Raw genomic sequence first — 25,921 nt, 5'->3', positions numbered from 1 at the left:
AACTGGGCTTATTTAGTCTAGAGAAGAGGAGACTGAGAGGGGATTTAATAGCAGCCTTCAACTACCTGAGGCGGGGTTTGAAAGAGGATGGAGCTAGATTGTTCTCCGTGATAGCAGATGATAGAACAAGGAGCAATGGTCTCAAGTTGCACAAGGAAAGTTTAGGTTACATATTTGGAAGAATTTTCTCACTAGGAAGGCAGTAAAACTGTGGAACAGGGTACCCAGAGAGGTGGTGGAATCTCCATCCTCGGAGGTTTTTAAGAAAAAGCTTTAGCTGGGATTATCGAGTTGGGGATGGTCCTGCTTTGAGCAGGGGATTGGAATGACTTCCTGAGGTCCTCTCCAACCCTAAGTCTGAGTCAACCCTAAGTCATCCTCAGATGACTTCCTGAGGTCCTCTCCAACCCTAATTTTCTATAAAAGTCTATTATTCTATTGCTCTCTCAGCAGATATCAGGGTCACTGAAGTCCATCATGAGAACCAGGGACTGTAATCAGGAAACTTCCACCAGCTATTTGAAGAAACCCTCATTTACCCCATCCTCCTGGTCTGGTGGTCTATAACAGACACCCACCATAAGATCACCCTTGTGACTCTCCCATCTGACCCTAACCCAGAGACTTTCAACAGGCGTATCTCCAATTTCATACTGAAGCTCTAATCAATCATACAGGTCTTTTACATAATGCGCAACTCTTCCCCTTCTCCGCCATTATGGTGCTTTCAGTGAGCTCTGGTTTGGGTGCCCTGAAACCCTATATTCTTCTATGGTATAGGCTCTGCATCTGGATATTTCCAACAATGTGGTATGATTGGGGTTTCCCATGAGCAATGTGGTGGGTCACCAACAAGGACAGCCATGGTGCATATACCCATTCATGACAGTGCTCCAGTCATGCAGGCTATCCCACCAAGTCTTTGTTATTCCAATCAAGTCATAGTTCTGTGACTGTGCAAGGACTTCCAATTCTTCCTTCTTGTTTTCCAGGCTCTGTGCACTGGTGTACAGGCACCTGAGGTAACTAGCCAATTGCCCTACTTTCTCAGAAAGAATGAGAAGTCCTCCCATGTTCCCCCTACTCCTCCCCCCAGGCTTGTGTTTCCTCCAGGTCACCCACTTCCCCACTTACCTCAGGGCTTTTGTCTCCTTATCCCAGCAAATCTACTTTAAAGCCCTCCTCACTAGGTTCATTAGTCTGTCTGTGAAGATGCTCTTCCCTTTGAAACCATATTATTGCATTATCCTGGTATACACAAGCTGCAGGTGAGCCTGAAAGCCAAAGGGCTCAATATAAAAAAATGCATCCTTGAGTTGATGGTGAGTGGATAAAATATAACTACTTTTAAAATACCACCTCTTCTGTCATGCTAGTCATATGTACTGTGAGGTAGCTATTCCATCTAATGTTTCTTGTTTCATTTTTCAGAGATGTCTCATATGCTGTCATACAATGGAGAGGTCTCAGATCACTAGACATATTACAATAGCCTGATTTTCAGAAAGCAGATGATCAGCACTTTTGGAGGGGGAGGGAGGGAAGGTGTTGTTTCAAAGTGTCTCATTTCAACCACCTAAAAATAATGAAATACCTGGAATCGTTTGTAACTCTTGAAAGTTTAGGTCTCTGTGGGTGTGTCTACATGAGACAATTTACTGTAGAGAGTTTACTGCTCACTAGGCATGCATGTCTACATGTGCACACTTACTGTGCAGTAAACTGCTCTACTTGCAAGTAAAAGTCACCTAATCCTTTTCTGTTCCATTTCCCCATCTGCAAAATGGGGATAATACTATTGGCTCTACTGCAAGGGGGAAAAAATGTGAGCAGTTTCATATAAAGGAGGTGGAAGCTTCAAACAATCTACGGATTTGGGATTGCACAGAGAATTAAACATGGTCGTATAGGGAATGAAGTCAGGACTCATGCTGGGACAACCTTCTATGACCAGGTCACACACTGCCTGGACATGGGAGCCAAGGCTGAAGTCATCTTCCTGGACTTTAGGAAGGCCTTCGACACAGTTTCGCACCCTATCCTCATTGGGAAGCTAGCAGACTGTGGAGTGGATGCCTACACAGTCAGGTGGGTGGCCAACTGGCTTAGGGACCGCACCCACAGAGTGGTGGTGGATGGTTCCTTCTTGGCCTAGAGGGAGGTGGGCAGTGGGGTCCCGCAGGGTTCGGTCCTCGGACCGATATTATTCAATATCTTCATCAGCGATTTGGACAAGGGCGTGGAGAGCACCCTCTCCAAGTTCGTAGATGATACCAAGTTATGGGGCAAAGTTAGTACACCGGAGGGCAGGGAGCAGATTCAGGCCAACCTGGACAGTTTGGATCAATGGGCAGAGAGAAATAGGATGCAATTTAATAAAGGTAAATGTAAGGTACTCCACCTGGGAAGGAGGAATCCCCAGCACACCTATAGGTTAGGGTGTGTCCTTCTCAGCAGCTTGGAGGCAGAGAGGGATCTTGGAGTCATAATTGACTCCAAGACGAACATGAGCCAGCAGTGTAATGAAGCCATCAACAAGGCCAATCGCACCTTGTCGTGCAGTAGCAGGCGCATGACTAATAGATCAAAGGAAGTGATGCTCCCCCTCTATGCGGCGCTGGTCAGGCCGCAGTTGGAGTACTGTGTCCAGTTTTGGGTGCTGCACTTCAAGAGGGACGTGGAGAATCTGGAGAGGGTCCAGAGGAAGGCCACTTGCATGATTAGTGGCCTTTGTGATAGACCCTACGGTGGGAGGTTGAGAGATCTGAATCTCTTCAGCCTTCACAAGAGATGGCTGAGGGGAGATCTTGTGGCCGCCTATAAATTTATTAGGGGAGGTCAACGGGGAATAGGGGACGCGCTGCTTACTAAGGCATCCCAGGGAGTGACTAGGAATAATGGGTGTAAACTAGTTGAGAGTGGATTTAGGTTAGATATTAGGAAGACATTTTTCACAGTAAGGGTGGCCAGGATCTGGAATGGGCTTCCAAGAGAGGTGGTGCTATCACCTAGCTTGGAGGTCTTCAAGAAGAAGCTAGATAGTCACATGGCTGGGGTCATCTGACCTCGGTCCTCTTTCCTGCCAGGGGCAGGGGGTCGGACACGATGATCCATCATGGTCCCTTCCGACTACAATCTATGAAACTTTTGTTCAGGTCTAAGAGCAAAAATATAGAGTAACTCCACTGAGTTAAATAATAACTATTAATTACAGACAGAACAGTGCAAATCCAAATGTATCTCATTGAGTTGGTTGTGAAGTGTCAGGGACAAGAAAAGGATAAAATTAATTCAAAACAACATTCATTTTTTATAACACATCAAAAATGAATTTCCTTACAGATAGTAGTGGCTTAAAATATTAGTTAATGATAAAATATTAGATAATGATTGTAGTGTGTTAGCAAATGAAGATTTCAGTTTCACTATTTTACTAATATCAAAATATTGCAAGCCTGTGTTCATGTACTGCATGATATCTAACTTCTGAATTTACTGAGGTTCAGTTCCTATGGAAATAATGTGATCAATGCAGATTGTTATAATACACCCAGGGAAGACGTTTAAATTTTCACATACAAATATAATATTAATTTCCTGAGAGCCTATATTTGAAGCATCCAGCTTCTTATTATGTATTCTTTTGCTCTCTGTGAATATTTATGTATGGGTCAATTTTTTCAAGGGTTATTGGTGATTTTCAGTACCCACTAAGACACCATAAATAGCTCTAATTTTCAGGAAGCAGATTTTAATACTTCCTAAAAATAGTGTACCTTTAGAAATGTAGACACCCAAACTTACTAGTTGCTCATGTATGGTATGTACCTGTCAGTATTAAGAAAGCTTAGTCAGAAGTTTCATAAACCAATTTGACCTAAATCAAGTAAGTCTGATACTACATTCAACCAAGTTTATCTTAAACCAGTTTCAGCCATTTTGAAACTGGTTTACATGGACTAAGCTTCTGTTGTTACAGGTTTAAACCGGTTTCTGGAGACTTAAAGGCTAGGGACAGAAGTTACAGACAAACTATTCTAAGTGCGATAGAGTGCCTCCTCCAGGGACTTTTTGAATGTTGGTACTTAGCCAAGAGTACCTGGCTACTAGGCCTCTGTGAATAGGCAACTATTTGATTCAGATTCAGCCGATTTGGATTCATCCAATTCAATTTGGAGATCTGAATCGCTTTTCTGATTCGATTCGGCCGAATCGATTTGGAAAAGATTCAGAGATTTGGCCATAGGGTATAATGGGAAAATCAATTAAATATCTATAACTTTGTTGGTTTTTGGCTGATCCAAATGAAATTTGCAGGGGTGGTAGCTGCTGCTGAGGGCATGAAGTCTGCCAAGTTTCATGCCTGCCAGGGGGCATGAAGCCTGCAGTTGGTGCATCTCGTGGTCCTGGATGGAAGGAATTAGTGCAGAGGTACCTAGGGAGTCAGATGTCCGAGTTTTGCCTGCCTGTGGTCAGAGGTGCAGGCCCCCAGAACCCAGACTCCCTTTGCAGTTTTCACCCCCCCCCGTGCCTTAACACACATACAGTGTCACCTATGGCATGCATTTTGCTTGTCAGCAGTTTGAGGTGCAGTTTCCCAGAAACTTCTGCACATATCTCCTTGAAACTTGGCAGACTTTGTGGCCTCAGGAAGAGCTACCATCCCTGCAATTTTTACCCCACTGTGGCTTAACACACACACGTGACATGAGTTTTGCTTTCAGGATTTGAGGTGTAATTTACCAGAAACCCCTGCACCTATTACCTTGAAACTTGGAAGGCTTCATGTCCTCGGCAGCAGCTACCATCCCTACAAGTTTCATCCAGATCAGCCAAAAAACAACAAAGTTATAGATATTTCATTCATTCCCCATTACACCCTACGGCCAAATCTCTGAATCACCAAATCTATTCTGAATCAATTTAAAGCTTAGGATTCAGAAAGCCTAAAGCTTCTAGTGATTTGATTCAGATTTGTAGATTCGGCCTCCAAATTGTCCAAATCATCTCCGAATCCGAATCGCGATCCGAATCTTTGCCCAGCCCTACTGGCTACTACTCTGCCAAATAATAAGCTAAATACATACAGTGGCAGCACAGCAGTATAGTAACTCCTGAAGGTATTCAGGAGACATCCTGTAGTCCCTACTAAGTGTAGTTGTTCTTCCAGCAGAAGTTCCTGTTGGTGAGAATCCAAGAAGCCAATGTGAAAATGTTTGCTTAACTGGATAGATATCTGTAAAGTTCATGGGGATTTTTAGACTTTAAAATTTAAATCAGTATAAAACTATTGTTATTGTTGTATCATTTTGATACTAGATTACTCTCACTTTATTATTTCACAAATAGCTTCCTATATATATTCCAGGGAACTTTAAACACCAGTGAAATATGAGAATGTCATGTTCTGCCCTTCTAAAAAGCCAAATACTCGATGACCTAATATGGTGCCTTTTAGAAAGAGGAGTTCTATGGCCTTTTATTTTTTTAAGAATTCATAACTCTATTTCACTTGTTGGCCATCGCACAAGTAAACAAACCTTGGCAACTACAAAACTGGCCTACCATCGATCCTTAACAATGGAACCTGCCAATTCTAGATATGGATCCAGCGATATCTTGCCATTTCTGTCTCCTCCTGAATAGCTTTTCCAAGGAGCTACACCCTTGTCTAGTTTGCTCAGATTCTGAAAATCACTGTTTATGATTGTGGCTGTAATACTTGACCCAGGCAGCAGTGCCAGGAATCAAACCACAGTCTTCAGAGAACAACAAGAGCCATAAGCAGGAGCCTTAACTTTGTGAGAATGGTATGAAAGTGCTAATTCTAAGCCACATGAGATGGCTGTGCCAAGATAATGCTTCAGATTCTGCAAATCACATTCATATTGTTAAAACCTTTTAAAGCCTGGCATAGTTTTAAATGGACAGCATGTCTGTTTGCAGGCTAAAGTCTGAACTCCTAAATAAATAGAATGATAAATTTCCTAATACCACTGGGCAGACTGTTCCTGCAAGTACAATATGTGTTTATCAATTTCCCACTGAGCTAGCATTGACTTTCAAATTTCCTTTAATGCTATTATAGTAAACATAGTGCAGCTCTCTGGCAAACAACAGTAACATTCTTCCTGTAATATCATATTCTTCTGTAAAAGAAAATGGTGATAGGTCCAGAATAGAATACGACTTGACTCAAAATGGCAAAGTACATTCTTTCCTTTAAAAAAATTCAAAATATTATATTTTAAATTGTTAACAAAAAAAAAAAAAAGAATTTTTTTTATTAAAGTGCAGAAAGACAATTTTGGATGAGTTTTCAAAATTGTGTGTTACCACATACTGCAAATATAAAAAGAGAAAGTTACTGAAGTACTGATATTGTTAATATGTTTCCAGTTGGAAGCAGTCTATCTTGGTTAAAAGAAAATATAAGATATATATGGATATAACATCAAAATGGTATATCAAAGTTTGCAACAAGTTTTTTTTGGTCAGTGCTCTTCTGCTCTGCTAAGAACAAATATGAGGTATAGACAAGACAGAAAATGAAAAAAGTGGAATTTATCAAGATGTTTACAATTTCTCAGCATTTAGAATGATTCTCTGGAAAAAAAGGAATCTGAGTTTGAAAAAATAGCCTAAAAATCATCCAGTGAGGAACTTCTCCTATGTCAGTGGAGCAAACTTGACTGGCATTTCCACATTCTAAAGCTATCCAGCCTGACCTATTAGTAGAGTTGGAGTACTGATTACACCAGACCTGAAGATGGGCAACTTTGTGCCTGAAAACTTTTAAAATCGCTCTCCCAACTATACATTTGGTCCAATAAAAATACCACCAAAACAACCTTGCTTCTTTGATTTTGTAGTCAATGAAGGGTTTGCATTTGTTCAACTTCTTCTGAGGTCTTGCAGAAGAGGGGAATTAGTTCAAAAAAGGAGATGATTTATATGAAAGCATTATATGTTGCCCATATGTTCACTAGTCTTCCAATTTATGACTAATGAGATACATTTATTTCATAACCTGTTTCTGCAGTTTCTCAGGCCACAGGTACACTTAGGACATCGATGTCACAAGTTCTACACTATCAGCATCAATTTAAAGGAACAGAATGGAGTATTTAGGGAAACGGCTCTCTCTAACCCCTTCTCTGTATACATATGACAATTTGCAGATGGAGAAATTAGAGAAAAAATATAGGCTTGTCATTGGTAAGAAATGGGACTAAGCTTACTTTAAATTAGGTCCATGGCAAAATTTCTATAGGTTTCAGTAGCGAAGGGTTAAGCCCAAAGTGAGTGAATCCATTTCTAGTGTAATCCCATTGACTGTAAGAGACTGACACAAGAATAAATATAGTTCATATATGAATTCTCTTTCTTTTTTTTTTCCAATGGGGAAAATAGTGATTAATGGTTACCCCCTCTAAGTATGATACAGGGTATCTGAACATATTCCATCATACTGTTACCTAGCCAGCCTGCCAACCTGAACTTGCTCTGAAGACATTCTGGCCTGACTCCCAGCTTCTAGGTCCCAATATGTTGATGGGTTAAAAGCCTGCACAACGGAGATGTATATGATATGCATGTCTGGGCTGAGGGCCTCAGATATCAAAAAAACATAACTGATTCTTAGTGAGGATAAAGAGTTCAAACCCTTCCAGCCCTTCAATCTCCATTGCCATAACTGTTCTCTAACCTGCTCCCAAAATTTTCAGTTGTCATCTACATAGAAACTGGCCAGCATTCTGATTTATTTATTTTTTTAGCAGGATCCTGCTCCATTCCAAATCAACAAAATCTTTTGAGATTAGGCCTTAACCTTGTACCTTAGAAAACTGTTTCTTGTCAGGAGACTTCTTACAACACTTCTGTTTAGTCTTCATTAGTTTTAACACAAAATATCAGATACCATTTTACCAAGGTACAATTATTACAGCAAGACAGAATAATGGATTAGTCAGGGTTATGATTAATAATAAACTTCAGCTGAACACAAAAAGCCAGCTAATTTTCAATGGATCATAAGATTAAGTTCCCTTGTTCCAACACAGAACTGCATAATATGTTTAAAGCTGGCAATGTTTGTACAAGACAAAGTCAACTATGCATTTTACAAAGCTGTTATGTGTTCCTCTTGGGCTCTGTGTTCTTTTTTATACAATGTTTAAATAAATTATAAAGTGGGGTGGGGAAACAATGTTGCACTGCTAGTAAATCCATAGCATAAAATTATGTTTTTGCTTTTATCATCATGCACTCTTACTGTTTTACAAAAAAAAAAAAAATTAAAAAAAAATGGGAGGATAAATATGATCTTGCCTTTCCTCAGTATATTTCAGTTCTTCTGCTTCTTACTATGATACAGCCAGAGATAAGAAATCTTTATGAGGCTTACTGTACTTGGACATATCAGAATTTTCATTTCCTCTTGTTTTCATTACAACTTGATGAGCTTCTTCAAATAACTGCTTTCTATATGCTGACATTAAAATCACCAGGAATGGAAGAGGAGTTTACCATTTCATTCCTTTGAAAAACCTTATAGTAAGGAAAGAAAGATAGAATATTAAAAATTAACACTTTGGTAGTGATACAGTCTCCAGGGAAAGATCACTTTGCTAAATCTAACTGGTCTTTAAAAGAGCTTAATATTTGCCATTGTCTTGCCAAGACCAATGTAAAAAAGATAAGTCCAATGAACAGTAAACAGTTAACTTACATACATTACTTGTGAAATAGTCTTGCCGGACTGCTTTCATACTCCTAAATTACCTGCCACATCTGCAGCTGAACATGCAAATGTCAGATTGGCCTCCTCAGTCATCTATGGACTGATCGATGACTCCCCTATTTACTGTACAGCCAATGAGGGGATTTGCAAGGCTGCTTTCCTATACAAGACTTTTAAACATGCGTCCTGTTATATTCTCATACTTATGGAACACAACAGATTTTTAGATGTAACGAATGAAAAAAAAAAAACAACAAAATTCTGATGAAAGAGCACACTGCAAGGCTCTTCTCTACAGCAAGCTGCAGCACACTCAAGTTAAAAGGACCATCAGTTTCATATACTTAAATAGTATAACTTTAGGGGGAAAAATACAAACATTCCAAACCAAGAAGTTTTTAGCTTATGAAAAATTGAGAAATGTTGATATGGAAATGCTATTATGATACTTTCATTGAGCTCTGGGTTGGGTGCCCTATGCTCCTATATTCTCCTGTGCCTATGGCACAGAATCTGCATCTGAACATTTCCAACAACATGCTATGGTCAGGGTTTACCATGAGCAATGTGACAGCTCACCATCAAGGACAGCCATGGTGCATATTCAGAATGGTATTCAAATCACAGAACTTGGACCATAGAGGAAAATGGAAATATCAAGACAACACAATGCTATGAGGTAGAATGACAGCACTACTGAACAGAAAATGTTCACTTCAAGACCTATATTTTTCACCATTTCAACATGAGTGTTTTTGGATTTTGGCATAACTTGTGTGGTTTGGGATTTTTTACCAAAATCTCCAAATTTTCCAAAGGGGAGAAGGGGGGAGGAGAGGGAAGGGAGTTTTCCTCATCTTTCACAAAGGATAGGGCAGAAATACAGTTAAAAGGCAGGGAATCTTGAAGCCCAGTCAGAAGACTATTGATTAGCAAATGAATAACAAATTATGGTGCCATTTCTGAATGCAACTGTCAGTTTTCTGTCTCGAGACAAGAGACAATCATCATTGCTCAAATAAAGTCTTATTATATTGGTTATTTTCTATCAGATATGCCTGCTGCAAACCACTAAGTGTACAGCCTTAGGAAAGAACTAACATCAAATACTTCCCCTACAGAATGGAGAGCAACAAGTAGATGCAAAAGAAGCAAGATGCACATAAGGCAGATGCGGCTATGCAGATGAACTGAAAGAAGCTTCTCTACAAGAGGTGCTGGAGCAAGAAGAAAACAAATGCTTTAGGAAAAGGGCCTAGAATGCACAGCAAGTTGCATGGGATGTCAATACTGGTCTGTCTAACAATAACTCTCCTAAACCCGTAGCTGTGAAAAATTCAAAATAGCACCATGATGGACAAGTGTGCTATACTCCTTTGGGGGAGATCATTGGGGCACTGAAAACTATGCAAAGTCACTTGAAAATCTTGAATTCAGGCACAGATCTAAGAGGTTTGCCTCTGTGTTTTCTGCTAACTACAGCATCAAGAGACCTGTTAAGAATCTACCAGATGTTTGTAAGTGATTTTATCCAGCTGTAGTATTGTTCACTGCAGAACAGGATAATTTCAATCTAGTATATCTGAGCATAAAATCCATCTGTGAAATCTAAGGTTGGCTTTGGGTTCCATTTGTCAGCATTTAGCTGGATGTTAAATAGACATCTTACATGAGATGAGAACAACAATGATAAAACAACCCTAAAGTTTAAATCTCTTATAGCACCCCCTACTGAAACAATGATCAGTCTTGCAATGAAGTAGGTTTCAAAGAGGAATGGAAGAGCAAATCAGAGCTAGTGAACTGAGAGAAAAAAGCATCATCTAGAATACATGGGACTACATCTTTCACTTGCATATTCATAGCTTTTCATCAGTTCTAAACTTCTTTTCCAAGTTTAATGTGATCCAATATCTTCCACTAATTTTTCTCACTGCTATAACATTTTTCATCTAAAGTTCTTCAAGTGCTTTACCACCTTTAATAGTTAAATCCTCCCCCTCTGTAGCTGGGTTTTATTCAAGGAAGTACGTTCATCTTACCTTGTACTCAACATAGAGGATTCAGCCACCTGATTGACAGTTATAGGTACGTTGCTCATGCCTTCATCTTCTAGTCCAGTAACTTTCAACCAGGGTGTCATGACACCCTGGTGTGCTGTGAGATTTTTGTAAAGGGTGCCACAGCACCCAGCCCCTGTGTGAGAAAGTCAGTGTTTGCTTTCCACCCACCAGATGCGCTGCATCCACCCTGGGGCTGCTCTTCTGGGATACTCCTTCTCTAGCATGTGCTGATCACCTCTGCAGTCTAAGCAGCATACTCTGCCATGGGCAGGCAGGAAGGCACACCTAGGCCATGCCTTTCAGCCTGGCTCATTCCTCCACTCCTCCCATGCTTCTGGAGCTAGTAGGAGGGACTATAGGGGCAGGTAGCTCTGATGCTGTCATGCCAGTTTCCAGAGGATCAGCAGCTGCACCAGGGACCACACTCACCCTCCTAGTGGGGAGGGGGCAGATAGCAAAAAAAGTGGGGCTAAGTATGCACAGTCAGAAAGCCTGAGACTAAATTGTTTCAATCTCTACAGTTTTCTGTAAACTGCCTAGACTGAACCAATAAGAATGACATTCACTTTTCAATCCCAAAAGGCAGCCAGACCCTAGCAATGACCCATACCAGGACGTGGGGGGAAGAAGGAGGGCATGCCTTCCAGCCTGCTGGCCACTGCAGGGAGCCATCCACTGCAGGAGATGGATGATTCCTCCTGCCATGCCCCCTCCTCAGCCTGCAGCTATCTGAGGAGAGGGTGTGAGGAACCCTCCCCCCCCACCCCACTTGGCCCCCAGCTGAGGTCTCCCAAGCTCCATGGAAAAAAGGGAGGGGGGAAGCCCCCAGCTGGCCATTTCTCCCTCCCCCCATGCCTGGATCTGGTCTCCCTAGCCACAACCCCCTCCTCAGTCCAGAATGGTTGAGGAAGGAGTGTGGGAAAACTGCCCCAAAACCCTGCGCTGGACCCCTAGCTGGGGTCTCCCTGGAGTGGGCATAAGGTAGGAAGAAGGAAGCTTCCAGTGAGGTGTTTCTCCCTCTCTTCCTCCCCAGCCCCAGCACCCAAATCCAGAGCTGGGCCAATCACCTGGCTATGCCCCATCCCTGGCCAGCTAGCTGGCTGAGGAGGGAGTGGGGGGGAAATGCACCCCCACCCAGATCTGGACCCCCATTGAAGCTGTGCTGGGTGCAGGGGGGGAGAAGCCACAATGGAGGCCTTTCCCCCCACGCCCCCCTCAGCCAGCCTGCTGGCCAAGGAGGGGGTATGACTGGGTGATGGCCCCAGCTCCTGGCTTGGGCAGAGTGAGTAAAGCTCCCATTGTGGGCTTCTCTGCGGCTGGGAGCCAAGGTGACACCCAGCCATGCCTGCTTCTCAGCTGGCCGGCTGAGGAGGGGTGCTCTACCTCCCACCGGGCTCCAAATCCCCAGCTGGGCTGTGCCTGGTGCGGGGGAGGTGGGGAAAGGAGGGGAGGTGAGGAATGTTTCCCCTCCACCCCCAATCTCTCATCAGCTGGCCTGCTGGTCAAGGAGGGGGAGTAGCTGAGTGATTGCCCTGGCTTGGGCAGGGGGAGTAAAGCCCCCACCATGAGCATCCCCGCATCTGAGAACTGGGGGGATCATCTGGCCACATCTCCTCCTCAGCTGGCAGGCTGGCTGGGAAGGGAGTGGGAGGTAAAATGCCCCCCGCTTCAGGAAAGCCCACATTGGGGACTTACTTCCTCTGCGACAGCCAGGAGCTGGGGCAATCACCCTGCCATGCCCCCATTCTGGTTGATGGGCCAGCTGAGAAGAAGTGGGGGTAAAAAGCACCCCCCCCTTCACCTGGCTCTTGACCCCTAGCTGGGCTGTGCCTGGTGCAGGGTGGGGGGAGCCCCAATTGGGGGCTATACTCCCCCCACCTGAGCCAGGAGCCGGGACAGGAAAAACACCCCCCCAGCTCTGGCCCCCCAGCCAGGCTGTGCTCAGTACAGGGAAAAGGCTACAGTGGGAGCTTTACTCCCCCCAACCCAGCTGAGAGTCAGGCTAATTTTCTTGGCCAAGGAGGGGCCAAGGCTGGGGAATCTGCCTGGCTCCTAGCTGCCAGGCCCCCCAACTCCCTCCACCCCCTTACAGCTGGAGGCAGGGCTACTCTGCTCTGCTAGGGCAGAAAGCACAGCCTAGGCCTGCACAGCATCCTGGGATGCAGGAGAACTGTCAGTTAAAATGAATCAGGAGGGGGCTAGGACAGAAGTTCCATAAACTGGTTTGACCTAAATCAGGTAAGTCTGATACTACATCCATCCAGGTTTATTTTAAATCAGTTTCAGCCATTTTCGAAATGGTTTATGTATACTGAACTTCTGTTTTGTTACAGGTTTAAACCATCACTTAAACCAGTTTGTGTGTAACTTCTGTTCCTAGCCTGAGACATGGCAGTCATACCCCCACCATGCTCACACCTCCAGTAGCCACTATCACTCTTTCTGCCTCCTTTAGGGACAAACACCTCCTTCAGAGATCTAATGCAACCCTTAACACTTAAGCAAGCCAATCTGCCTTGCCAAGCAGACCCTGGCCGCATGGAGCACCATGCACCACTTCCCACCATGCTCTCAGGTATGCTTTGCCCAATCCTGCCTGTTCTGCAATCCTGCGATCCTTTTAATGGGTATAACAAGGCGAATGCCATACAAAATAGCTTAGTTTTTTTAATGGGGTGCCACTAAATTCAGAAAAGCTATAGGGGGTGCCTTGAGCCTGAAAACATTGATAAACACAGTTCTAACCCCTACTTGAACAGGTAGACATTTGGCATCCTCTTCAGGTTTTTTTTCTAAACTGTTGTAATAAGCCAGTTCTGTTACTATTCAGGGCTTTCCCTGTCCTCTTCCTTGGGACATATGAAGTAAGAGACAAGTAGTATTATTACAGGGAAATTGGGGCACAGAAAGGTTAAGTTTCTTGCCCAAGATTTGTAGCAGGGATTAAACACAGAGCCATTATCCTGAATCCCACCTTGTTTGCTGCCTACTAAACTTTGCTTCTGCTAAACTGTGCTCTCAGAAACAAGCTCGACAGATTCTCCTCAACAGTCACTTTAGAATTAGATATTGAATTATCATTCCCTTCTCTGCAATTCTGATGTTTAAAAGGGCATACGGAAAGATGTCAGTCTGAGTAATACACAGCAAAATTAATTAGAAAATGATGTGACCACCTAGGGACCCTGGTTTTCCCTGACAAAAAAATAAAATAAAAATTACAAATTCTCTAATAAAAAACCCAAATCTGTGATAATATGAAAGGGCCCCCACAGCTCTTCTAACCCGGATGGTGCCCCTCACCACACCACACATCCCGCACAGCCTTGCTGGTGCCCCTCACTCCCCACCCACAGCTCTCTGGCCATACTCGTGCCCCTCACTCCCTCACCCCTGCTCCTGCCCCTCACTCCCCCCCCACAACCCTCCCAGTCCTGCTGGTGCCCTTTGCCCACAGCTCCACAGCTTCAGAGATCTAATGCAACCCACAGCTCCTGCTCCCCCAGCCCTGCTGAAGGGGGCCTCCAGATTCCAGGGCTATTGGGCCAGAGACCCGGGTCCACAGTCCCTGCCCCTGGCACAGGAGGTGGCAGCTGCTGCAGTAGAGCAGAGCCCAGTCCCTCCTCTGCTGCCTGCTGAGGGGTTGGGGGGCGGGGCAGCTCCCTGCCACTGAATGCACTCCCAGAGGGCAGGGGGATCTGTGCCACCCAGATCTGTGCACAGGGTGGGGGCTGGCCTGCTACGGACTCCTGCCTTGCTGCCCTCCCCCAGGGCCTGCGCAGTTCAGCGTGTGTGACCTGGCACTGCAGGGCAAAGTGGGGCTGCACAAGAAAGCTGCTTGCTGCTGAGAACTCCATGCTGCCCTGGCAATGAGTCCCTTATGGCGCAGCTACAGTGGGGGCAGTGGTGTGGGGCTGCATGCAGGGAATGCATTGCCAGGGCAGAGTGTAGCTCACAGCAGCAAGCAGCTTTCCTGTGCTGCCCCACTGTTATTTGTAGTGCTGGGTCGCACAAGCCATGGCTGCAGAGGCCCTGGGGGAAGGCAGCAGGGCGGGAGCCCAAACCTGAAGGAGGCAGCCTGTACCCATACCCACCCACACAGATCTGGCATGCAGAGGTCTTCTCTGCCTCCCAGGAGCGCATGTAGGAGTGGGGAGCAGCCCCATCACCCAACCAAGCAGCAGGAAGCCTGCCCCACCCCTGCCCTGCACACAGATCTGGGGGGCATGGTTCCCCCCCCATTCCCCCAGGAATTCATGCAGCAGTGGGGAGCCAGCCTCCCCTACCCCCCGCCCCGACATGCTGCCCATGGTCCTGTCCCACTCCCCACTGGGGCTCTGCAGTCACGCATTGTGGCCCCAGGCTCCATACACTGCCCAGTTGAACAGCAGCACCAGCCCTAGCCCTGCCCAACTCTCTCCCTCCCTCCCTTCCTCCCTCTGGGGGCCTCAATCCCTCCCCCCCCCCCCCCCCACACTTACCTGCAAGAGTTGCTCTCCAGACTGCCTGGGGGCCATGTGCACATGGTGCCCCCTGCCTCACTGCCCTCTTCCCACTCCCTCCCAGCCCCTTGCAGGCTTGAACTCTGCCAGCCCACAGAGGGCTCACTGCAAAACTGCAAAATCTGCGGGCTTCTCTGGTAAAATGAAAAATTTACGTTTGCCTCTGGTAAAAAGGTAAAATCCACCGTTTTCTCCATTTTTCCATGGGAAACGGAAAACCCAGATCCCTGATGATCATGCAGCAGAGTAAATGATAAAATATTTTAGAAAACTTTTGCTGTTTGTCCAAAGACATTGAGGAAGAAAATAAATCCCTTGAAGAAATACATTACCTATATTTACACTGATGATAATAAAGCAAGCCTGAAGTGATGTTCACTTCAGAGTGCTTTATTGCACAGTAACCATGAAGTCGGCACATACACAGAGGACTCAGCCAATGGATCCTGCTTGTTATTGCACCTGTTGCTTTATTATTCAACCAGATTGTTTAGCTTCCTAACCTGTAAACTTTCATCACACAGGCTACCCTTTCACAGTTAAACCGTGAAAACTGAAGTTTACCCAACTCTACTTCACAGGGCTTTAGCTGCGCCATCATTCAGCATTTTCAAGGGGCAAAAAAATAGAAAAGGTTTAACTTGTTACTGATATATTGATTTTGTCCGCAACATAGCCACCAAAAAGAAAGTTATATAACTACTTTCACAATGCTGTCCTAAAAATAGGAGTCACTGCTTAAACTAAATACCACTGCAATTTCTCTCTAAGACCTGGAACTGGTTGTAAGATGGGTGGAAGCACAAATATTTCCCTCACTTTAGCAGAAAGTCAAGCAGCTTCGCCTTGCAAGCCAATTGTACAAAGACATGTCTATAATTTTCCTCTGTGGGGGGAGTGAGGGGGAACCACTGTACATGTATTTCCAACTCACAACTGTTAAAATAATGCCATTTGTTCTTGCAGCTGATCCCTCATAGGGTTTCATAATCACAAACCATCATTAACCCAAAGCAGAGAGAGAGAAAGGTACAGAGAGGTACAGGTCCCAGTCAAGGATTTATTTTTTTCTCCATTTCTTGCATAATACTTCAATCAAAAAAAGGATTTTTTTTTTTAATCCATGCAATTAACTGTTTTAGCAGTCTGCTCAAACCCAAGAAATACAGACTTTTTTATATCTTGCTCACATTAATTTAGTGGTGTGCCTCTTGGAAACTTCTTATATGAAAGAAGCATGAGCATAATATAAAATACTATGAAACCAGAAGCTATTGCTTTAACATGATCAGGCACCAATTTACACTACATTGTATATAAGCTAAATAGGAATGGGTTACAACTGAGCAGTTAAGTTTTCACAAGGATTTAACTTTTGCATGTGCAGAAGCACTTAATAGGAAAGAGGCACAATCTGGTGTGACATGAATACCGGAGTCCTGCATTATGCCAATGCAATATAGGAATAAATACAATTTCTTCCCCTCTCAGTTCATTCTGCAGACTTTGAAGTTAAGGAATCCCCCCTCCCCCTCTTTCCTTCTAAACAGCAGTGGAAAAATGACAGAGTAAAAGAAAGAAGGAAATCAAGTGTTACAACATAAAGAGCAATGCCATCTAAACATCCACCTAAAACCATCACACTCTGCTTCAGATGAGTTATGATGATCTTTGTACCTGGAATAAACTGAGGGGTTTTCTTCAGTTCCCTCTGTCCTAGAGCTTATATATTCCAATGGAGTGATTAAATGTAGCCTGCTGCTGCTTTCAGTTCTTCCTTAGCCAAGCTGCTGCAGATGCCCATAAGAGCTCAATTTGAGAGAGCTGCGAATGGGGAGAGTGTGCCTTGCTTTGTAGGATCTCAGGCTTTGGTTGCAGATGTGAAAGGAGTACTGGAGACTCAGCACTGACTCTTCTAAGCCACTGCATGGGGATATTATCAAAGTCTAAGCTTTCTATTGGCTCTGATCACCAAACAAATCTCACCAGCCACCCTTACCTCCCCCCTCCCTGTTTCACTCAGCGCTTGTTTCTCATCTAGCCCACAAACATTGCAGCCACACACACTTAAGTCGCTTGCTGTGTTTCTCCTTTCCTCCCCTTCAGTTTGTGGATTTACAACCTTGTGGTTAGCTCTAACATTTTTTTTATCAGCTTTCCAATCCAAACCCTCTTGTTTATGTAGGGAACTTCTACATCTACCAACCCACAAAAAAACACTCGTTTCCTTCAGGTCTTCTTCCTCCTTTTGTTGAGAGACCTGCAATGTTAAGAATGCATGAGAGTTGTGATCGTGTGTCATGCCTGACATTCAGACACATTCGTTTTCTTGACATACATACATGCATGCATGCATACATATATATATAATTCCTGCTTTTCAAATTAAAAGCATACGGCGCCTAATTACCTGAGGGCTAAAATAGCAAATTCTTCAACTGAGGCAGGACAAAGTGCCTGTTCCCTCAATTTGGTTTGTTTGGTTGCTGTATTTGGGTTATTATCCATATTTTTGTTTATTAAATACAGTGGTTTCTAATCCACATCAAATCATGGCTTTTACACAGAAAATGAAGCTGGAATGCCAAACCTCCTCTGCATCTGGGTTTATTGAATCAGTGCAACTGCAATGGCTTCTGTTTCTTGCTGTAATTTTGCTGCTGATTGTCTCATTATTTAGAGTTGTTTAAGGTGGTTTGTGGGATAAGATTCCTTCTCACCCAGGGACTGGTTAAAATGTTAGACCTGTCTTTTGGGAGAAGTGACAGTCCTTGACTTCTGGTGTGTCCCTCTGTAACAAGTGGACAATCAACAAATAGGCCCTTTGGGTTCACTCAGTACGGGAAGATGTTGTAATATTTCTTGTAAACATGTTGGCTAATTTGCCTATGAAGATTAGGGACAACAAAATGAATCAGTTGTAGCAGATGCATCCTTAATTACTGCTGTGACATAGATTTGCTGATGATGAATTAAGTCATGTCTGTTCCTGAAGAAACACTGGTTTCCATTAAACTTTTAGCATTTATCCATAGTTACCACATAGTGCTGTCTGAATTGTTTCCCATGGCAAAAAATGCCATATGTAGCTGCCATTACCCATATAGAGCATGCCACAATGTATGAAATATAGGGAAATGGAGTGCCTGAGGTAAATGGTAAGGCAACGGACAGGGGAGAGAGGCCGGGGTGGGGAGAGGGAGAAATGGTAAACACTGAGCATTAAATGGCACCTGTTTCTGAAGTTACTCTCTTCTTCACTATAGAGTGTTCATATTATTTGTCTCTTTTGATGCACTTTTTACACTTGTATTTTATTTCTTCTTCAGACAAAAGACAAAAAAAAAAGTGCTGAAAAATATTAAAAGTTTACATGTTACAAATGTTCCTACAAAGCTTTGGTTTACTACAGATTAGTCACTGAGTTCAGTAGAGTTTCACAGGTGGACCAAAGAAAAAAATCAACAAATTAATAAAATTATTGATTTTTTTTTTTCCTTTTTCATGTCATATGGGCTACTTTCTTTTTCAGGGATGAAATCAAGCTATGGGTCAAGAGTCAAAGCTGCATTTCCAACATCTGGAAGAGTCTCATCAGCCACACATTTGGTCAGTGGCTACCACTCATATCCATGCTCCAGCTCACATATACATTTCCTTTTTATATTGAGAACAGACATACTTCCTCTTTTATATGACTGTTTCAAATTATCTTCCCTGCTATCCCTTAGTACTTTCCAGGTTACACAACAGCACTTCCCTTTGTCATCCAGAGCTTTCTTTTATTCTCTTCCACTGCAGAGATTACAGTATTATCCTCATGTGTGCACCTTCAATGTGAGCAACTAAATTTTTTACTCTTTTGTGGACCTGATGCCCTTTCCCCTCTAACCTAGACAATGCTAATCAGTAATTAAAGTAAACTTCATGACATGTGTAGCAAAATCACCTTTCAGAGCTTGGGTTGAGTCCCAGGCTTGAGATCCTGCTCTTTTGATTGGTGGAGCCCATCCACCAATCAGGAGGCAGCAAGAGAAATTAAGTCATGCCCCTTTCCTGAGGGGAGGGGGAGAAGAGTTCCCCTGGACCTGATTGAAGACTGTAAACTATCAGGTCTGGAAGACTTCTGGGGTGAAGCCCTGGAGCGTATAAAAGGAGCTGTGTGCCCAGCACGGGGGCAGATGCAGCGAGGGACTCAAGAAGAATGGAGCCAAGAAAAGCTGGGAGCTCTCCCCAATGGGCAATAGGCCCAAGGCTCTTGAAGCTGTCACTGGAGGAGCAGCCTTGCAAGTGGTATGAGACCACTCAGGCTGCTGATGGCGCATGGGACGATGCACGGAGACCCAGCCCTGGGAGTGGTGCGACACTGCTTGGGACCATCATGGAGCGTGGTTCAGTACATGGAGCCTAGGATTTGGAAGCTACAAGCAGCAGCTTGAGCCTGCAATACCAGCAAGGCCAGTGGCCACACCGTGCATGGGGCAAAGGCCTTGGGTCTGCAGTGAGGTAGCTCAGGCCCCAACTCCTGGCAAGCGGCCAGGTCCCATAGCGTGCAGGGTGGTGCCTGGTCCTGAGCCTTAGGAGTAAGGGAGCAGCAGAGGCTGCTTGGGTTAGCCACCCGGCATGAGGACGGCTGACCGGAGTCTGAAGGGCCCACCCTGTGCTAAAAGAGCCTCAGTGCTGAAGCTAGGGCACAGGGAAATAGTAGTGCTGCAGTGTGAGGCCCAGCAGCAGTGGTGCAGCAGCCCAGAGTTGGGCACAGGGTGGGGAGGAACCCAGCAGCATGGGAGAGGCCTAGAGAGGTGCTCCAGCAGAGGAGACCCCATCAAGCTGCACCCTGACCACCTCCACCACCTGAAGGAGCATGAGTCATTGGGCCGTTAGGTCCCCCAGGAGAAAGCATTTGGGGAGGGCAACCACAGAGCAGGGGCTGGGTAAGTAGCCCCCCGCCTAGTCAAGGCCTTAAGGGGCAGGGCCCCTGATGCTTCCTGGACATGCCTCCTCCCCACAAGGGACCCCATTGGAAGGAGGACTATCTCTTGCCATGGATCAGGGACTATATTAAGGAATAGATATTAATAAGATTGTTCATGTTTGCACCTTATTTTTTGTAATTGAAATGTTGTATTGTGATGTTGTAAATAGCGTTATTGAGGGTTTGACCTTGGTTATTGGTTAATGTTCACTGTGTAAATAAATATATGTATATGATATTTAGTTTTATATTTGTGTGTGTTTATAACTTAATAAATTGCATATAGTTAAGAACTTTGGGTTTGGGCTAACTCCTAGAGAGGAAAGAGGGATTTGTTTGAAATTCTGGCATGCCTCTCACAACAGCACCCCCTCCTGCCTACCCATCCCATCCAATTGAGAATAGGGCACACCATTGGGTGTGCCTGGGTTACACAGGCTATCTGATAAGATCCAATCTATACTCTACTTCCCATCTACTGGGCTTATTGTCTTTATTTAGCCTTTTACCTGATGTATGGCTTTGAGAAATGAGAAGGGCCTGAGTTTCCTATAGCAATCATAGTGGTGCTCTCCAATCTAACCTAAGAAATTCTTAGGGTAAAATGGCCTGTCAGTCGACAAGAACTTGTGTACACAGAGCTGCTTCAACGCATTGTCTATTCTATTAATGTTCTGTCCATTTCCTTCCATTTTAGCTTGCAACTTGGATTAGGACTCCTTCCACCCAAATTCATTTTAATAGCTTTTAACCTGTCTGTTTTATTTATGTCTGCTTAAGTGCTTATTTAATCTTTTCCTTTATAATTATAATGACCTTCCATAGGTTATCATAATCCTAAAAGGTATGTGGGGAATTTAAAGATTTAAAAGTCGCTTGACTTTGTAAATTTTTATTTTCTCATTATCTGGCTTATTTTTAAAGTAGAAATGCCATCCATTTATTATATTTGCTTAGTTAATCATGTTTACATTACATGCATATATACATGCCTATTCATTCAACTTACCCAGTCATAAGACTAATTTGTGCACTTGAAGATCACAAAAGGTTTATTTCCTTGGAAAGCAACTAGTGAGATGTGCCTTTTGCTGCAGTTTCTTTTCTTGATGTAGAAAAATGGACTCTCTATTACTTGGGCCTGGCCAAAACACAGAGATGTTGTACCAGCATAATTATTTTAGTTAGTACATAGTTTGGTTTTGTTTTTTTTTTTGTTTTTGTTTTTTTAAACCAAAACAGATAAACTAGTAAAACTTCTATTTTGAATGTTGCTATGCCGGTATAAAGGTGACCTATTCTAATGTATCTCATTCTCATTTATGAATAACTGTACAGTTATAAATGCACATTTATACCAACATATCCACACATGCAGGAAGTTATACTGCATTTAACTATACCAATATAGTTAATGTGTTGCAACTTTTGTTTATAAAGAAGCCCCCTAACACAAATTGGTAATTATACAAGGCATAATTCAGCAAGGTATTTAATCACATGCCTATTTAAAGTACATAAGCAGATCATTCACTACACTCTAGTTCTGAGATAACTACCAGTAGGTTTATTTTAGTCTACTACTAGTTGGCTGCCTTTCAGGGATAGCTGAGTTGTTATATAGGAAATTATCTAAATTCTTCACTGGGTAAATTGGCATAGCTTCATTGAAGTCAATGGAACTAATCATATGCTTCAGGTCAGGCACGTGCTTAAGCACCTGAATCCAACCTATAATAAATAATCTTACATTGATGATGTAGCTTCCTTCAGGACAAAAGATTACTGTGATTCCAGCAAAGAATTTAGCTCAAAGCTTATGTATAGATAAGTCAATGCCACTGAAATATAGTCATGTCTGGAGTAGAATGTGTAAGTTTGACACTAGAATACCATGCTCAAATTTAAATTGTAGTGGGAAATTTGGGGGAGGGGGGAAGGAATTAAAAACACTGACCCAGACCCTCAAAGGCACTAAGCCATCACTCTGATTTTTAAAGAGAACCTATTTTAACACCTTCCTTGACCACTGTCTCCCCTCAATTTTTCCTCACCTTTGAACTGATCTCTATCCAGGCAACTCACTAAACTCTAGACTTCATGGTAGTGAGATCAGTGAGAGATGTGTTGGCCAATTCTAGTCTCCATTATTGGTTTCTTTTGGGAGTTGGGGGGGGGGGGGGGGGGCGGGGGGGGGGGGGGAGAGCAGGAGGAGTGGAAGAAGACTGCTCCATTCTATCTTCTGTTCTTAGCAGCCAACAAGTTTCCACTGCTCCAGTCCACACTAGATAAAACCACAAAGCCTAGAAAAGGCATGTACATAGGCGGAATTTTTACTTGGTTTGGGAGAGGTTTCCACTTAGCTTAGTTCTCGATTGGACAAATCCCCACAAGATTCTAGAAGATGCAGTATTGCAAGGCAAGGAAGAATGTCTTTTTTTACAAGCCTGTCTGTTCAAAGTAGCAGATGGACCCCTCTGGACATGAATGCAAAAGGATTGTGGGAGAAGAATGGCAGATCATCAAATTCCTCCATCTTAAAAGACACAGTAAAAAAGGGGGGGCCTAGAGTTTGGGAGGAACAAACAGGTTTGGAGTCTGTGGGAGAAAGATCTAGAAATTAAGGTACATTATTGCAATCAATCCTTGTCATAAGGGAATGGGGTTGGGGTCAGGGATATTCACTACTATTTGCGGTCAGGGTTTGGGGAAATAGTAGGGAGCCTAATGTGAACTTCTCAGGATACTTAAACTTTTGGAGTCATAAAACATTAACTAATTTTACGACACCTTTAAATGCAAAGAAATATTTTAAGAGGCTCAGAGTGCCTACAACCCTTCAATTTCTGTTCATCCATAGTGAAATATTCCAAACTAGAATTTACCTAGGCCTGGAACAAGGTCAATAACCCTGCTTGTGTAAAAAGTATCATTGGAATTATAATGACAGCAAATTTCCAGAATCTAGGTTTTATGTCTTAAACAGAATATGGCCCTTCCAACAGCATAATTCCCTAAATATCCCAGGAAATTGATTCAATACTACTCCAGATGGTGAGTGTCACAGAAAACCTCACTCTCTGCCTTATGAAGTTATTCTCTGCAAGTCTCCCATGCAAGGCCATTCCTAATTTGTTTTGAGAGCTATGAGAATTAGAACCAGAAATCAAATCCTCCAAATTCCAGAGAAATCAAAATCTGGACTTTGGGTTGTGTCAATTTCTAATGAAAATAAGCACACTGAAAATACACACAGATCTCATGTAAGCTAGCTAGAAACTACAATATTACTTCTTCCTGTAATAGAAATGAGGAGTACATATCTAGAGAGAAAAGAGAGATCTGCCTAGAGCAGAACTCCAGTGCAGGACAGAGATTATCTCGCTCCTTCTCTATCCTGGGGACATCTGGGACTCCAGGGAACCTTGCTAAATAGGACCAGATAGTCCCAAGATATTAGCGCCAAACCAGCCCTGTCATGTATGATTCACTTGACTTAAAACAACTAATAAAGGCAACATGTGTGGAACAAGGAACTGGGCCAATGTAGGGCCTTCCAAGAACTGTGAGTAACTAGCTAGTCCCTGGTTAATTTCCCCATGGAAGTGGACTCAGTGACATTCTTTCATGTTGTGCTCATTGTGTGACATCTCCTTCTCTAAACAGGACAGCTTCATGAAAGTGACAAAGAAGAAAGTGTACAATGAAAGGCTGGATTCTTTTTCTCCAGCTACATCACAACTGACTTTTCCTTGTCCCTTTCTTTTCCCTAATCTCCTGGCTCTTTTCTGTATCAGGCACTATACACCATTACAGTGCATGTTTTTGTGGTGTTACTGCATAACTGGAACCCTGCATTTCTGTTTAGTCTGACGTAAGCCAAATCCCCACTGCTTCAAAAAACAGATTGTTGTAAAGTTTCTCCAGTATATAAAGACCTGAAAGAGATACTACCTGCCTATAACAAAAGAGGGGAGACTTCATGAGAGGACCTGTCAATGTATGTTGAGGCTGTATATGTGCTGTGGCTGTGGATATGTGTGTTGTGGCTGTAATATACCTTGAATTTAGCAAAGGTTTTGGCACTCTCTCTCATGATATTCTCATTAAGCAGCTAAGGAAACAGAGACTAAAGTACTATAACATTGCTACATAAGTTGGATCATTGCATTCAATGAGTAGTCATCAATAGCTCAATGTCTATTTTGGAGGAGGTATCAAGTGAGGTTCCACAGGAGTCTGTCCTGGTTCTGGTATTGTTTGAAACCTTCATTAATAATTTGGGAAATTTGATCAACTACACGCTTAGAAAATACTAACAACACCAAGCTGGGTGGAGCTGCAGATACTCTTGAGTGTAAGACTAGCATCCAGCATGGCCTGAAAAGACTGGAGGAATGGTCCACAATCAATTAGATGTGATTCAACTTCACAACTAGTATGTCCAGACTGTGTAATACACTCCCTTCAGAGGTGGTACAATCACTCACCCTGGAAATCTTCAAGAGGGGACTGGACAGGCATCTTGCTGAGGTCACCTGATCCCAGTTGTCTTTCCTGCTCGGTGCAGGGGGTTAGACCTGATGATTTTCTGAGATCCCTTCCAGCCTTACAATCTATGAATCTATGAAAGGACAAGTGCAAAGTGCTGTGCTTGGGACACAATAATGGCTTGTACAAATGCAGACTGGGGAATGAGTAGCTAGACTGAAGTAGTACAGAGAAGGACCTGGGGGTTAAAGTAGACTATAAACTGAATATGAACCAGCAGTGTAATCTTGTTGCAAAAAAAAGTTAACAGCATACAAGGTTTTATTAACAAGAGCGTCACTTGTAAATCAAGGGAAGTAATTATTCCATTTTATTCAGCACTGGTGAGACCTCACCTGGAGTAATGTGTCCAGCTTTGAGTCTAACATTTCAAGAAGATTTTGGACAGTTTGGAAAGAATCCAGCAAGGAGCAACAAAAAAGATTAGGGGTCTAGTACACAAGAAATACAAGGAAAGGCTGGAATAACTAGGGTTATTTAGGTTTGAAAAGGGAAGAGTGATGGGAGATTTGATAACAGTCTTCAAACACCTGATGGCTGATTACAGAGAGGGTGGGGATGAGCCTTTTTTTCATGCAGGAAAGAAAAATGCAGCAGGAGAAATTTAGATTGGAGATTAGGAGGAACTTTCTGACTTTGAGCATGATCAAGCATTGGAGCAGATTACCTACAGAAGTTGTGGAATCTCCATCCCTGGAAATTTTCAAGAGCAAATTAGATGGACACTTGGATGAGATGGTTTAGTTAGCAATGATCCTGCTTTGAGCAGGTGGCTGGACTAGAAAACCTGCTGAGGTCCCTTCCAGTCCTACTTTCCTATGATCCTATAAATGGGTCCTGTGAATCTCATCTTAACCAGATTTTGATGCCACTTCTTGGGGTTATTCTTCTATAGGACACGATGGAAGGATCTGAAAAGTGTATACTCCACCAGCTCTAACCTTAGGTTGCATCATTTAAAAACACTGTCCGGCTCCTCTACGTATCTAGATTCTTATCTTGCTTCCACCTCATGCTGCCATTACCCTACCTTCACAACAGCCTCCTTCCCCGGCAACAACCACTCCCCTTCTCTTCAATGGCAAGA

General features: G+C 43.3%; 1 protein-coding gene across 1 annotated transcript in view; it reads right to left on the bottom strand.

Annotated features, from left to right (window-relative positions):
• GREM2 (gremlin 2, DAN family BMP antagonist) overlaps positions 1-17,235 on the bottom strand; it is a 73,432-nt gene extending 56,197 nt beyond the window's left edge. Inside the window, exon 1 of the mRNA XM_006031828.3 lies at positions 16,986-17,235. The gene's annotated coding sequence lies outside the window, so the exon portion shown is untranslated. The remainder of the gene's footprint in view (positions 1-16,985) is intronic.
• Positions 17,236-25,921: the final 8,686 nt, after the last annotated feature.

The sequence above is a fragment of the Alligator sinensis genome, unplaced genomic scaffold, assembly GCF_000455745.1.
Source record: "Alligator sinensis unplaced genomic scaffold, ASM45574v1 scaffold127_1, whole genome shotgun sequence".
Lineage (NCBI taxonomy): Eukaryota > Metazoa > Chordata > Crocodylia > Alligatoridae > Alligator > Alligator sinensis.
Note: the sequence above shows the minus strand (reverse complement) of the source record. Positions and strands in the feature narration are given on the sequence as shown.